The following is a 17343-nucleotide window of genomic DNA, read 5'->3' as shown; positions in this document are numbered from 1 at the left end:
CTGCTTCTTCCTCTCCCACTCCCCCTGCTTGTGTTCCCTCTCTCACTGGATGTCTCTCTCTCTGTCAAATAAATAAATAAAATCTTTAAAAAAATTTTTTACTTAGTGGACTGATACATACAGAAGGTAATGAAGAGTATTACCAACCATGACAGTTCCTAAATGGATAATGAAACAGAAGAACTATTTAAGTCTTCCACATTCAGATACTAGCTTCTTACATTAGGTTCTTCCTATTCTCCAACACTCATTCTATTACTATCACTATTTTTAGCCTTGATAATGCTCTCTATTCTCTGACTATGCCAATGTTCTCTTTAATTTCAGATATTTTGCCTTTCACTGTCCTCTATCTTAAGTCTCTTCCTGTGACTTGTAAAAATCTTACCTTCTTTAAGGCCAATAAAGACTCTGTGACCCAAGAGTAATTATTAATAGCACTCCCTTTCAGACTCAAAATTTTCCTGTTTGGAATGATAAATTATATAATTACAATGCATAAAATAATTGAAATTGCAGTAATATGTTCTATTCATGGGAGTTTGTATAAATTTCAAATTCCCATAATCTCTTTTTTCTTGAGTACAGCAAACTGATGTAATTTTTAAATAATTAGTAAACAATTAACTTCTCATTTGCATGGAAATCAATCTGTCTCTTAAACTATCAACTGTTTTGGTTTATAATTTCAAGTCATGAATCTCATACTGCATATCATTACAAATTATTAAAAATACTTACAAAGCTCTTAACTAATAGAATATAATCTCTTCTGTACCTTTTTAGAATTTATCTCACTACAATGTCTAACATGAGTTATATGACCAATAGAAAATATTGCTTTTTTAAAAAAATATTTTATTTGTTTCTTTGAGAGAGAGAGAGCAAGCACAAGTGCGAGGGAGAGGGAGAGAGAATCAGAAGCAGACTCCACGCTGACCACAGAGCCCAATATGGGGCTCAATTCCATAACCACGAGATCACTACCTGAACCCAAACCAAGAGTCGGGTGCTTAGCTGACTAAGCTACCCAGGCACCATGAAAATATTGTTAAATAAGTAGTAAATGAAGATATTTTTAATGGTTGTCATTTTTACTATTATATATTTTTTACTATTATACTTTACTAACAATAAATGGAGATTGTAGGAGATACAAAAATATTAGAAAGACAACTCCAAATTGTGTTACATTAAAAAAAATAATTATCTAATAAGGGAAAACACTCTGGTTAACCCAACAAATCAAGAACTTTGGGCAATAATCTCTTATGTATAGCATACAACTATCATCAAATGGTTCTTCAAACTCTGTGTTGAAGCATTTGCTTTATGAAATGAATCCTAGGTACTTTTGCCTTCCCAGTATCCATTATTCATCTTTCTGGAAATAGCATCACAAAATTGCTTTGGAAAATAAGAATTTTCTCTTAGACAGAATCTTGCTAGTACAACAATTAACTGTCTTCCTGTTCCTGTTTAACCCAAGATGGGTCAGTCATATGAGTTCTCACTGAAATTTGAATTTTGAGCAATAACACAGACACAGGAAATAGATGGCTCTGCATAGTCTAAAGAAATTCTCCACTAATGCTTGTTAATTAGACCCTACTGATGCCCTAGTTATTGCCATTTCTGATATAATGTTCTTCAAATTATACTTAAATTCTTTGAGGTATTATATGCCCTTTCAATAAATTCACCATTTTCTTATGTTAATAGGGTGCACTTCTGTTGCTTGTCTTTGAGGGATCTAAATTAGTATACCATAAAACAGAGATGTTTATCATCTAGCAAAACAAATAGCCAATTTCACACATAGCCTTTATATTCTAAATGGTTAAGTAGACAGTTCAGTAAATAAACTAAGTAGGCTTCTTAATGTGCTAGTTAAGACCATGGCCTCAAGCCAGACTGTTTGATTTTGAATCACGGATTAACCATTTATGAACTACTAGTATGACCCAACCCTTACTGCCAGTAGTTCAATCTCCTCAAAACTCTAACAAGGATAATAATACTTTCTAGAGCTCTTTTGAGGAGAAAGTGTTCTAGCAGATTTGAAGTTCATTAAAGAGGGCCTGAACACTATATGTAGCTAATAAACAGTAACTGTCTTTTAAAAAATCATTGTACAGAATGGAAGCACATCTATTGTGGAAGGTGTTTCAGGGACTTGTTGTGGTAAGGTCACACTGATCTACCCGTACAAGGTAAATCTTAAACCTTCAGAAAAGTGAAGGCAATGATCCAGCCCTGGAAATTTACATTCCTAACCTGCAGCGTTAATGCTAAATACCACTAGTTGCATATTAACAGATGTAAACAAAACCTGTGATCAAATCTAGGCAATATGAATTAGAATCATAATTTCTCCTTAGAGTTCTTTAGGAAGAGCTTGACAATTATGTAAGTAGCAGAGTGTATCTCTTTTGAAACACAAACATATATATTTTCTTCTTATAATTTTCAACAGTACATTTGGGACAAAAATAAACATATTTCAATTCCTCTTTAACAGTGCTGTAATTCTATTTCACTTGAGACCAAGATGCAAAATATATTTGCATGTTTCCTAACCATACTTTACTTAGGAAATAAAAATCTTTCACTTAATGAAAAAAATGCCAAAGTAATAATATTACAGAATTCTGATATTGCATGATATGCTTATAATTTGCTAAATTAGAATTACTTGTTATCCACGTGTTTTCATGGAAAAAAATTATCTGTAACTGAAAGAAGGATGTGCTTAATTTGTTGCAAGGATATTGTAGGTGATAAGTTGTAACCAAAATTTCCGTAATGCTGATGGTATAAAATAAAAAAATCTCCAATACATTTATTCTGTTTTTCATGTGTCAAAATAATTTTATGTAATTTTATGTAAGCTTGAGAGATTAATGTTGTTTAGTTGAAATTTAAGTTGCAAATATTTGAAGTTTAAATTAGCTATAGTAGTTGCAGTGTTTATTCAAAAGTGACTGAAGAGAGTTCTATTTCTCCCTATGGAGAATTACCTTATATTTGACAAACTTCCTTCTGAAAAAAAATAAGATATGCTAGACCAAATATTAACACCACACACACACACACACACACACACACACACACACACGGTCCCTGATTTATAATAGTTGACTTATGATTTTTTTATTTACAGTCCTTAAAAAGAAATGCACATTCAGTGCAAACCATACTTTGAATTTTGAATTTTGCTCTTTTCCTGGAAATACGTGGAAAATATTCTCTCACAATGCTAAGCAGCAGCAAGAAACCACAGCTCCCAGTCAGCCACGTGAGGGTAAACAACCTATACACTTACAACCATTCTGCACCCTTACAGCCATGTTGTTTTTCATTTTCAGTACAGTATTCAATAAATTACATGAGATCTTCAACGCCGTATTATAAAATAGGCCTCGTGTTAGATGACGTTGCCTAGCTAGAGGCTAATGTAATTGTTCTGAGCAAATTTAAATTAGGCTAAGCTAAGCTATGATGTTTGTTAGGATAGATGAATGAAATGCATTTTTGACTCATGATACTTTCAGCTTGCACTCTGCTTATTGGGACATAATCTCATCATAAGTCAAAGATATCTATCTGTCTATGTATCTATCTATACTCGAAGTTATTTGAGAGATACAAAAAACCATCAGCTTTGGGTGTGAAATTATGAAGAGATAAGCATTAAATTCAGAGCCGCTTTTCAACTTGAAGCAAAACAAAAGTGGTGGCTAGCAATTCATGGAACTGATCACAGCATTTTGTAGTTGCACTCTATAGCAGAGACAAAAATTGAAGTTCTTGTCACACCAACATTGGCTACACCCTAGGCTTTCAGTTGAGATCTGTACGGCTGACAACCAGAGATAATGGCAACTAGAAATAAATCAGGTCTTATAAATGATGATCTCCAAACTCAAATTAATCTCTGATTGGATTAATATTATTTGCCTTCAGCCTAAATTGCCCTGTGACTCTGAGAAACTAAGAAGAGATTTCAGCAACCTCAAAACTTTCAGGTAACAAAGATTTGGCTTCAAGAAAATTGTGCTTTCAGCCATGACAAAAAAGCTAGTATTAGATGAGCAATTCACCCCAAATGATTATAAAATCTGGACTAAACATATAAAACAACTGAGTCTCAGGTAAAATTCAAGCCACTTATGACTTAAGGGTCTAAGAATCCAGAGAAAAGAGTGGAGTATCACAATGACTTCCATATCCTACTTCATATTTTTCATCAAGGCTTTTGCCAATGTGTAGTTCAGAGAATAGAGATCAATGAGGAAGTTGTAGCTAAAACCTGCAACAATCTGATAGCAGGTTGAAAAAATAGTTGGTGTTCAGAGCTCCCAAGGAAACTAGGACTTGAAGGGGTCTCCTGAAGAGTGTGACTAAAATTTCAAGTGCAATTTCATTTCAGGACTTAACTTCTGTACTAGGGAGGTATAAGACAAGACTAAGAAAATAAGAAAAAAAAAAACAAAAAACTAAACCCCCCCCCCCCAAAAAAACCCAACCATATTGGAGAATAAACCCTGAGCACAGATTTCAGCAGTCTTGCTCTTCTAAGAAGGTAGAATTTAGAGTTCAGAGATGTCAAATTCCAGGATTGCTGGTAATTCCAGAAACTTTCTTTCCAATGAGAAGAAAGAAGGGCTGACCTGTAGAAGAAAAGAAATTTCTAGAGGTCTAGAAAAATAAATTGGCCAATACAAATAGAAAAAAGTCTTAACAGAGCATAAAACCTATGTTCAATCTCATCATGATGACTTTCCAATATCCTATCATTCTATTAAAACCTGCGAATTACTAACTTTTTATACACAAAATACAATAGTCAGTCAAATCTCACCAGGATGGGGGGAAGAAAGATGGTGGAAGAGTAGGTGACCTCGTTTCATCTGGTCCCTTGAATTTAGCTAGATAACTATCAAATCATTCTGAACACCTAGGAATTCAACCTGAGATGTAAGAAAAGAAAATAAGAAAGGGCTGGCATGATATATTCCGGGTAATAAATGAGAAAAACATGCAGCCAAGAATACTCTATCCAGCAAGGTTGTCATTCAGAATGGAGGGAGACATAAAGAGCTTCCAGGACAAACAGAAACTAAAAGAATTCATGATCACTAAACCAGCCCTGCAAGAAATACTAAAGGGGATCCTGTAAGTGAAGAGAGAGCCCAAAAGTAACATAGACCAGAAAGAAACAGAGACAATCTACAGAAACGGGGATTTCACAGGTAATACAATGGCACTAAATTTGTATTGTTCAATAGTTACTCTGAATGTAAATGGGCTAAATGCTCCAATCAAGATACACAAGGTAACAGATTGGATAAAAAAGCAAGATCAATCCACATGCTGTCTAAAAGAGAATCGTTTTAGACCTAAAGACAACTCCAGATTGAAAGTGAGGGGGTGGAGAATCATTTATCATGCTAACAGACATCAAACGAAAGCTGGGGTAGCAATCCTCATATCAGAGAAATTAGATTTTAAACCAAAGTCTGTATTAAGGGATGAAGAGGGACACTATATCATACTTAAAGGGTCTATCCAACAAGAATATTTAACAATTCTAAACATTTATGCTCCTAACTTGGGAGCAGCCAATTATATAAAGCAATTAATAACCAAATTAAAGAAACACATTGATAATAATACAATCATTGTAGGAGATTTAAACATGCCACTTACTGCAATGAACAGATCATCTAAGCAGAAGATCAACAAGGAAACAAGGGCTTTGAATGATACATTGGACCAGATCGACTTCACAGATGTATACAGAGTATTCTGTCCTAAAGCAACAGAATACACATTCTTCTCAAGTGCACATAGAGCATTCTCCAGAATAGAGCACATACTGGGTCACAAATCAGGCCTCAGCTGGTACCAAAAGATTGGGATTATTCCCTGCATATTTTCAGACAACAATGCTTTGAAACTTGAACTCAATCACAAGAGGAAATTTGGAAGGAACTCAAACACTTGGAGGTTAAAGAGCATCCTACTAAAGAATGAATGGGTCAACCAGGAAATTAAAAAAGTTAAAAAAAATTCATGGAAACAAATGAAAATGAAAGCACAACTGTTCAAAACCTTCTGGATACAGCAAAGGCAGTCCTAAGAGGGAAGTGCATAGCAATACAAGCCTTTCTCAGAAAATTAGAAAAATCTCAAATACACAACCTAACCTTACATCTAAAGGAGCTGAAGAAAGAACAGCAAACAAAACCTAAACCAAGCAGGAGATGAGAAATAATAAAGAATAGAGAAGAAATCAATGGAATAGAAACCAAAAGAACAGTAGAACAGATTAATGAAACTTGAAGCTGGTTCTTTGAAAGAGTTAATAAGATTGATAAACCCCTAGCCAGACTTATCAAAAGAGAGAGAGAGAGAGAGAGAGAAAGGACCCAAATAAAATCATGAATGAAAGAGGGGAGATCACGACAACAGCAACGATATACAATTTTAAGAACATATTATGAACAATTATATGCCAACAAAATTAGGCAATCTGGAAGAAATGGATGCATACCTGGTAACTTATAAATCACCAAAACTGAAACAGGAAGAAATAGAAAACCTGAACAGACTCATAACCAGTAAAGAAATTGAAGGAGTAATCAAAAACCTCCCAACAGGGGAGGACTGGATGGCTTCCCAAGGGAATTCTACCCAACATTTAAAGAAGAACAGAAGGCCTATTCTTCTGAAGCTGTTTCAAAAAATAGAAAGGGAAGGAAAACTTCCAAACTTGTTCTATGAGACTAATATTACCCTGATCCCAAAGCCAGACAAAGACTCCCCCCAAAAGGAGAACTACAGACCAATATCTTTGATGAACTAGATGCCAAAATTTTCACCAATACAATCCAACAGTACATTAAAAGGATTATTCACCACAACCAAGTAGGATTTATTCTTGGGCTGCAAGTGTGGTTCAACATTCACGAATCAATCAATGTGATACATCACATTAATAAAATAAAGGACAAGAACCATATGATCCTCTCAATTGATGCAGAAAAAGCATTTGACAAAATACAGCACATTTTCTTGATTAAAACTCTCCACAGTGTAGGGATGGAGACAACATACCTCAGTATCATAAAAGCCATCTATGAAAAGCCCACAGCAAATATCATTCTCAATGGGGAAAACCTGAAAACTTTTCCCCTAATGTCAGGAACATGATAGGCATACCAACTTTCACCACTATTGTTTAACATAGTACTAGAAGTCCTAGCCTCAGCAATCTAACAACAAAAAATAAATAAAGGCATTCAAATTGGCAAAGAAGAAGTCAAACAGATGACATACTTTATATGGAAAACCCAAAAGACTCCACCTCAAAATTGCTAGAACTCATACAGGAATTCAGCAAAGTGGCGGGATATAAAATCAATGCACAGAAATCACTTGCATTTCTATACACTAACAATGAGGCAGAGGAAAGTGAAATCTAGGAATCAATCCCCTTTACAACTGCACCAAAAACCATAAGATTCCTAGGAATAAGCCTAACCAAAGAGGTAGAGGATCTGTACTCCAAAAACTACAGAACATGTATGAAAGTGTTTCTATGCTACCCAGAGAAATCTACACATTCAGTGCAATCCCTATCAAAATATCATTGACATTTTTCACAGAGCTGGAAAAAATAATCCTAATATTTGTATGGAACCAGAAAAGACCCCGAGCAGCCAGAGGATGGTTGAAAAAGAAAACCAAAGCTGGTGGCATCACAATGCCAGACTTCAAGCTATATTACAAAGCTGTAGTCATCAAGGCAGTATGGTACTGGCACAAAAACAGACACAGAGATCAATGAAATAGAATAGAGAACCCAGAAATGGAACCTCCACTCTATGGTCAACTAATCTTCGACAAAGCAGAAAAGAATATCCAATGGGAAAAAAAGAGAGTCTCTTCAATAAATGGTGTTGGGAAAATTGGACAGCCACGTGTAGAAGAATGAAACTGGACCATTTTCTTACACCATACACAAAGATAAACTCAAAAGGGATGAAAGACCTAAATGTGAGATAGGAATCCATCAAAATCCTAGCAAAGAACACAGGCAGCAATCTCTTTGACCTTAGCCACAGCAACTTCCTACTAGACAAGTCCCCAGAAGCGAGGGAAACGAAAGCATAGATGAACTACTGGGGCTTCATCAAGATAAAAAACTTCTGCACAGCAAAGGAAAAAGGCAACATAACTAAAAGGCAACCTACAGAATGGGAGAAGATATTTGCAAATGACATATTAGATAAACGGCTAGTATCCAAGATCTATAAAGAACTTATCAAACTCAACACCCAAAAAAACAAATAATCCAGTCAAGAAATAGGTAGAAGACATGAACAGAGATTTCTGCAAAGAAGACATCCAAATGGCCAACAGACACATGAAAAAATCTTCCACATCACCTGACATCAGGGAAATACAAATCAAAATACAAATCAAAACCACAATGAGATACCACCTCACACCAGTCAGAAGGGCTGAAATTAACAAGACAGGAAGCAATAAATGTTGGTGAGGATACAGAGAAAGGGGAACCCTCTTAACACTGTTGCTGGGAGTGCAAGTTGGTACACCCACTCTGGAAAACAGTATGGAGGTTCCTCGAGAAGTTAAAAATAGAGCTACCCTATGACCCAGCAATTGCGCTTCTAGGTATTTACCCCAACGATACAAATGTAGTGATCCAAAGGGGCACCTGCACTCCAATGTTCATATCATCAATGTCCACAATAGCCAAACTGTGGAAAGAGCCGAGAGGTTCATCCACAGATGAATGGATAAAGAAGATGTGGTATATGCATACAATGGAATATTATTCAGCAATCAAAAAGGATGAATACTTACCATTTACATCAACATGGATGGAACTGGAAGGTATTATGCTGAGCAAAATAAGTCAATCATAGAAAGACAATTATCATATGGTTTCACTCATATGTGGAATATAAGAAACAGTGCAGAGGATCATAGGGGAAGAAAGGGAAAACTGAATGGGAAGTCATCAGAAAGGGAGAAAAACCATGAGAGACTATAGAAATTATTCACAGGAGACTTTCATTAAAAACAAAACTTTTATGCTGCTTTTAAGGGGCTTTAAATATAAGGTGCCAAAAAGATTAGGTATAAAAGATGTCAGTGTCTGTAATACTCTCTGTCAAGGAGTTCAAATTCTTACCACCCAAATACAATTGATAACAGATACTCGAAAGAAGACTGACTTCTCCTGCCTTTCATCCCACCATTAGTACCACTGAAAAATGACCTGGTGCAGCATTACAAAAGAACCAGTCCTCCAATCCTAGTTGTTTTCCAAGAAACATCCCTTACAAAAGACTTTCATTGTTAAAGATATTGGATGCAAATTCATATTTAAATACCCTTCTTCATTCATTCAAAACTGATGCCTACTTTCTCATCTGAACCTATTATATCATCCTTGGGTAGGCTTCATGACAGAGCTGATGATGTTTAAATAGGTAGAGTAGCAGTTTAAAAGCAAGCATTTTCTCATTTTAAGTCTCCCATTACCTTATTAGGATTACTTTCAACATGTGGTTTTTATTACAGTAATTCTTTAAAACCACTTATATTTTTGTGAGGTTTTTTTTTTTTCTGAATCTAATCCTATACTCTAGTTAATGTAATTAGGCACAAGAAAGATGCAATATCTCACAATATGCTGACTAAGATTACACAGAAACAAACTGCGGGCTTCAGAGCGGAGGGGGGTGGGGGAATGGGATAGGCTTGTGATGGGTAGTAAGGAGGGCACGTATTGCATGGTGCACTGGGTGTTATACGCAACTAATGAATCATCGAACTTTACATCAAAAACCAGGGATGTACTGTATGGTGACTAACATAATAAAAAAATATTTAAAAAATAAAATAAAATAAAATAAAACCAGGAATATGCAACTAATGAATCATCGAACTTTACATCAAAAACCAGGGATGTACTGTATGGTGACTAACATAATATAATAAAAAAATTATTAAAAAAAGATTACATATAATTTGTAATATGCAGATTAAAAATATAAATAATACACTGATCAGTTATCAAGTTAAAGGTTATGACTAATAATTATAAAGCTCCTTAAAAAAAGAGATCATGTATGGGTTAAAAAAGTATTTGTGAATTATTCAACATAAGATCAAATAAATAAAAAATAAAGAAAATAGAATTGGAATATATGAAATACTGTGACCATGGCCTTTGTCTTAGTCAGTATGCTCATTTTTGCCATTAAAGTGATGTGCTATCAAAACTCAAGGCAACAAGTTACTAGATCTGTGATTGAGGAAGGTATTTACCCTTTATTCTTCTGGTTTCCACATTTATATATTTAGAATAGTAACACATCACTTACTTATGAAGGATATATAAAAGAGTATTTGTAAATCTGAACAGAATGCCTGTCATATAGTAGGTGTTGCAAAAGTTTGAATTCTCTCTCCCTACACTCCTCCTGCTCATATTACTGTAATTAGGTAACTACCTCTGAGCTATTCAAGGTGTGGATAATGTCATACGCTTTTGTGATTTTTCCAAGAAAAATACTGGGTCTGAAAATCAAGTGAATAATAAAGCACTAGACGTTTTATGAAGGAACGAAGAAATGAATACAGTAATTGTAGACTGAAGTATTCTTCTTGAAACAGAGATGTAGTGATGAGTTTCAAAGTATAAAAATTCTATTTGTTACTTTCTTTTAAAGACGAAGGGCATGAAATTTATAGACAACTCTTTTGGAGTAGGTTAGTTGTAAGCAATCCAGTGCAAGCTAATTTTTATAATCCTACAAACTTCAAAAGTCAGGAATATAAAGAGAAAATGATGGAGAGGGAAGAAAGTCTGATTACTTTCTATGAACTTGTAGCTATAAAACAGTCAAATAAATTCCGTTTATATCCCATGTAACGCCAGCCTCTTTGGCAGTACACATCTATCAATTTAACCACAAATATAAGTTATAATCAATTATTACTTCAATAAATGTTAATTAATTTACCATGGCTATATTATCCTTTTCCTCTGCTTTGTTGTGACTAATACACTACTGTCTAATTACACATATAGGCAAGCTATAATTTTCTTGACTTTATAAAGAAACCTTTAATAGTTTTTCCTTGTTTCTCCCATAGATGTTACTATTAACTTGCATATTATAAGGAAAAAAATTGTTTCAAGAAAATTTCTAAAATATGGACGAGTAAACCTTAAACATATCATCATGTAAACCACTGAAATTAATTTTGTACACAATAAACTAAAAATAGCATTATTCTTTTTTAGACAAATGGTATTAGTAATGTGTTCATTTATTTGATATGCTATGAAAATGATTACTACATTTTTTGTATTATTATACTTAGCTTTAAATGTCCTAGTTTAAACTAAATAATACTAAACATTGAATTGCTATATCAAATATATGTTTAATATATGTGTATTAGATATATAAAATTTCTTTAAATTTTTTTAGTTTCACATTTTTATTTAAAATTCGGTTAGTTAACATACAGTGTAATATTAGTTTCAGGTATATGTACAATTTAGTGATTCATCACTTCCGTATATAACACCCAGTGCTCATCACAAGTGCCTTCCTTAATACCCATCACCATTTAACCCATTCCCTGCCCACCTTCCTTCCAGGAATACTATTTGTGCTCTATAGTTAAGCATCTATTTCTTGGTTTGCCTCTTTATCTCTCCCCCCCCCCTTTGCTCATTTGTTTTCTTAAGTTCTGCATATGAGTGAAATTATATGGTATTTGTCTTTCTCTGACTGACTTATTTCACTTAGTATGGACCTAGTATTTGGTAAAGTTTTAGCAATCCGATTATCAGCACATAGCATGGTATCTCTGCTAGGTAAAAGACACATTGCTGGGGCGCCTGGGTGGTGCAGTCGTTAAGCGTCTGCCTTCGGCTCAGGTAATGATCCCAGTGTTCTGGGATCGAGCCCCACATCAGGCTTCTCCACTAGGAGCCTGCTTCTTCCTCACCCACTCCGCCTGCTTATGTTCCCTCTCTCTTTGGCTGTCTCTCTGTCAAATAAATAAATAAAATCTTAAAAAAAAAAAAAAGACACGTTGCTGAATCTTGGATATCCTACCACTAAGAAAGATGCATAACACTTGTTGAGCTTGTTTATTTACCTTTCAGAGGTATCACATTCAATATTGGATGCACTAATATAGTCTATTATTGAGTTATCCAGAAAGCTAAAGTTTTGAGTGGAGCCTAGAATAAGAAATGATTCTATACAATGTCCAGACTGGAGTACAAGTCATTTTGCTCTTTGAGACTTATGATTTCATAGATATGATAGAGCTGAAACTATTTGTGGTAGGTTTCAAGGTATCATGTGATATTTGTGTAAACCCCAATAGAAGAGTTGAAGTTCAGAACTTGTAATAGTTATCTAAAGATATGTAAAATATTACCTCAGATTACTTCAAATGTGGTGCAACCAAATACATTTATTATCTCATAGCTTGTGGTTCAAGAATCTGGCCATGGTATTGTTAAGTACCTATGTTTTAATCTCTTTCACAAGGTTCTAGCCAGGGATGGAGTATCATCAGAAGGTTTAGTAAATAAAAGCGGACTTCCAAGTTTATTCTCATGGATTGTTAACGTTCAGTTTCTTATGAAATGTTGGACTGAGGGCTTCAATTCCTAACTAGCTGTTAGAGACTTCCTTTACCACTTGGATCTCTTGATAGAGCAACTTCAACATGGTAGATCATTTCTCCCTGGAACAAGTGAGAGATACAGTGAAAGAGAGGACACAAGATGGAAGCCAGAGTCTCTTTATAATATAATCTCAGAAAATATTTTCCATGAGCTTTTACGCAGTGCATTCATCATAATGTGTCAGAAGATTAAGTTCATACTCAAGGCAATAGCGTTAGACAACTGTGGGAATATCGGTAGACGAAAATAATTCATGGCCATCTTTGAAGCTGTCTACTACATATATTTAGGGTTTTGGAGCAAAGTTATCATTACTTCTGCAGTAGAGAAATACCCTCTATTAAAAAATACATATGGTATGCCAGAGGTTCCTAATACAGTTTGACGAGGTAATAATAGAACATTAAATGATCATACATTTTGAGCTGCCTAGTAGGAATTAGATGTTATCTGATTTACTGTGTCAACATACTGAGAGTGTACATTAAGGGCAGGGATCAAGCAGACCCAGAAGGTGATTCCTCTGTCATAAGCACCATCTAAATATTTATGTACTATTTTTTAAATCATTTATGCACTATTGATTAGTGCAGCGTCCTACACAGCATTATCTTTGACCAAAGGTGTCATTACACATAAAAGGAGATAATAAAGAGATCGTGGAAATCAGATTTTCTTGTATATCTATATATTCAATTGTACAGAAATAGTAGTCCTGATAGAAAGTGGACCACACTTTTTAAGACTCAGCTAAGGAGCTCTGCACAGTGATTGCAATGCCCTCCAGGAAGCAGCATAGGAAGCTGCATATGCTTCATATTTATATGAAGTTTTCCCAAAGAAAACTTCCACAAAACACTGATAGAGACTGGTGAATAAATACATCACCTTGGTTGGAATAGCTATGAGCTGTGATCTGGGTTTTACATTATCTCCCAGAAAATCTCAGAAGGATTAAGCATGAAGTCACACTTAGTGACAGCTGATTTGATAATGTGCCTGTCATAAACTAGCTTATTTTCTTTAACTTTACACTTCACTGTGGTTCTCAAACCTTCAAAATAAACTACTTGTGATTGAACCCTTGTGTTGAGGTGTGCATCACTAAGAATCCAAACCAAAGCAAATGGCATTTAGTGTCCTAAGCAGCTCCTAAGGACCAGCTATAATCAGTGAGTATGGTGGAGGCAATGACCTACAAAGTGAAGAGTCAAAAATAAGAAATAGAAAATGGGAGGGAACTGTGTAGAGATATTCAACTTGCATTATCTCTTCCATGGACAGGTTCAAGATGCATTTCCTTCATTTAATCATTTTACAGAACTCCCACATGACAACCAAACATTTGCTTTGCTTCCATGGCTCACTTTCAAATGTAAACCAACACTGAAATGCATCTTATCTCAGTCCTTAATATCTTTCCTTGACTGACATTCCATTTTTTTTACTTTCCCTCACTGCTAAGGGTTTTTATCTCTGCGATAAAATGTGTAATATTTTAATAACTTTGGTTCTAATTTCAGCTTTCATTTAAGACTATAAACAAGGCAGTACTGGTTTTGCATCCTGGGATAAGGATCTCAATTGGCAATTTGGTATCAATATGTACCATTAGGAATATTTTACAAAACAAATGATAACCACAGTATTACAGGGTCTTGAATTGCATGGGATGTGAATGATACAGATGCAAAGTCTGACAGTATATGGTTAATACATATAGAATCTAATTTTGTCTTCGACTAGTCTTGAATATGAGACACATGAGCTACAAAAAGGTTTTGTAAAATTGAATTTTTGAAAATATGTAAACTTATAAAAATATTTTATGAAATATACTATAATATGCCTTGAAAAATTAATCTATGAGAAAATGATGACCTTAACTAATTTAATTAAATTTTGAAATTGAAATTAAAAAAGTTATTCTAGCTATCTAAAATTATGAAAAATGCCTAGTGTTATTACGTATCTTATAAAAAAGAATACTGGGTCTCCTTATATTTTAACTGTATAGAACAGTCTTTGGATTATAGGTTTTCATTCAATTTTAATTTCTGAATGTTAATATAAGGAATACAAGCAAAAAATATATATTTTTATATTAATAAAATAAAAATATTTTTAAGAATTTAAATCATTTGAAATCTCAAATTAAAATATTTTAAAAATATGTTGCACTTGATCATATTATAATATTATACAGTGTTATCTTTATTAAATACGGACTCTTATTTGCATAAAACTCAGTGAGTAAGCAGTAGTGTATATTTTATTTAAGACCACAAAGTAACACAAATACACTCATATGTATGTATGTATTTCTGCCCTTTTCCAGAAAGGTTGTGAAATAGCATACAGAAATAGGTACACTTCCATCAAATAAAACAATCAAAATAAATATTGATGAGTAATGTAAGGCAAAGACACAAATAATTGAAAACACAATAGAGATACAAATAAACTTACATAAAAACGTATGGCAAAATTATATATATTTTATATCAGGCCCAACAAATTATGAGTAGACTTTTCTAGTATTGATACTAGGAATTTCATAAAGATAGTGCAGGGGAAATTATAGTAAATTAAAAAAATTAACATTAAAAAATTTCCATAAATACCCAAAGCAAAACATTTTTTGATTAAACAATGAAATTTGTAATTATAAATATATTGACAATGATCATACTTCATATTTAAAGAGGCTTCATATGTTTTATATAACATGAATCTCTAAGTAGGAACCTCTCCATCCTGGGATATAATTCCCAGAAGAATTACTTCGATCCTTTCCAGGCATTTAGTGTCTTTCCAGAAGGGTTCTATGTCCAAAATATAAGAGTTAAATGGATTCTCTAACCAGCAAACACCAAGCTCCATTACCTCCACATCAACCCCTTGCCCTACACACATATTTTTTCTTAAGTTCCAATATTCTCAATAAATATTGATTGCACACAGAACTTGTCAAATAAAGACTACTTCAGAAGGAGCACTAATGTAATATTCTGAAAATCCCTATTTCAAATACCTGAGGTTCCTTCCATGTTCTAATTAACAATGTCATTAAGAAAGAGACTGAAGATAGCCACAATCCATTGGTAAATTCTTACAAATGTATTAAGATGGAAGCTGGATTAAAATGATAGTTGGTGTTTAGTTAAGAGAGTTGTATGTATAATAATCCCATGATGCTTTTCCCCACAAGGGAAAACTGTCAGGGTAAAAGATCAAGCAATACTTTCCAAAAGAATACATGTATCAGAGAGATTCTCAGAGTGGTGGGGATATGTGATGAAGCACAAGGAGGGAAAATAAGTCACATCATAGAATTGTGACAAAAATTTGGATGGAGAGGGGGATTGTTTTAGCAGATGAGGTAAGTGGAAAACACTGAGCACATGTTGAATTATCTAAAAATATTACTAATTATCGCCATGCATGAGACAACTAATCATTGTTCAAGGATTCCGAAGTCTATGAACTTTTTGTTTTATTTGTTTTCAACACTACACAGAAACCCAGACATCAAGAATTCTAATTTTTATTCAAGTTAGAACTTGGTGTCACAATCTAGGATTTGGAGCATAGATAAACACATAGTTTCTATCCAATATCTATTCTGCTCTTCTTTCTGACTAACAGAAATCTGGTATTGTTTTTATGGGGGGGGGGGGCATGTGTCCAAACTAAAATAAAGCCCAAAAAATTCAATTTCCTAGATTTTTAGAAATAGACATGGCCGGATCTCACAGTTTTGCCGGTGACAAATCGGTACAAATCCATGTAATATTTCTAGTTGTTTAGCTTTCCTGAGAGGTTATTCACTTCCTTATTCCTCGATTATTTATTTTTACTATTTGAAAAACAGATATGAACTTAGAGCTATATCAGATGTCTCTAGACTGTGAAGCAAGTGAGGTTAAAGATCTACACTGAAGATAGGATAGACAGAGGAAGGAAGGAAGAAGGGAAGGGAGAAAGGACAGAGGATGGAAGGGAAAAGGGAGGGTGGAATAGAGGGAAGGAAGGAAGAAAGGAAAAAGCTAAGAGATTAATGGCATCATGGTACAGATTTCAAAACCTGGAATGGATTGCTTGTTAAATGATCAAAATAAGCCCTTTTTGATAAACCACTGCAGTTCCATTTGTTTTTTTTTTTTTTTTTTTTTAAGATTTTATTTAGTTATTCGACAGAGAAAGCCAGCGAGAGAGGGAACACAAGCAGGGGGAGTGGGAGAGGAAGAAGCAGGCTCATAGCGGAAGAGCCTGATGTGGGACTTGATCCCGTAATGCCGGGATCACGCCCTGAGCCGAAGGCAGACGATTAACCACTGTGCCACCCAGGCGCCCCTGCAGTTCCATTTGTAGTAGGTAATTCTTAAATAATACGGATCATTGTTCTACTAAGCAATTACCATGCTGGAAGTGAGCCATGAATATGGTCAACAGAGCCATCCATTGTTTCAAAGACTTGCAAAGACATATAAGAATTTCAAACAGGTGTCATGGTGTCCCTTATTACACTATGAAATATCATATATGTGTTTTAGGTATATTGTTTAGCTCAGACACAT

Source organism: Ursus arctos, unplaced genomic scaffold, assembly GCF_023065955.2.
Source record: "Ursus arctos isolate Adak ecotype North America unplaced genomic scaffold, UrsArc2.0 scaffold_10, whole genome shotgun sequence".
In the NCBI taxonomy this organism is placed as follows: Eukaryota; Metazoa; Chordata; class Mammalia; order Carnivora; family Ursidae; genus Ursus; species Ursus arctos.
The sequence above is the reverse complement of the archived record's forward strand: the minus strand, read 5'-3'. Positions refer to the sequence as shown.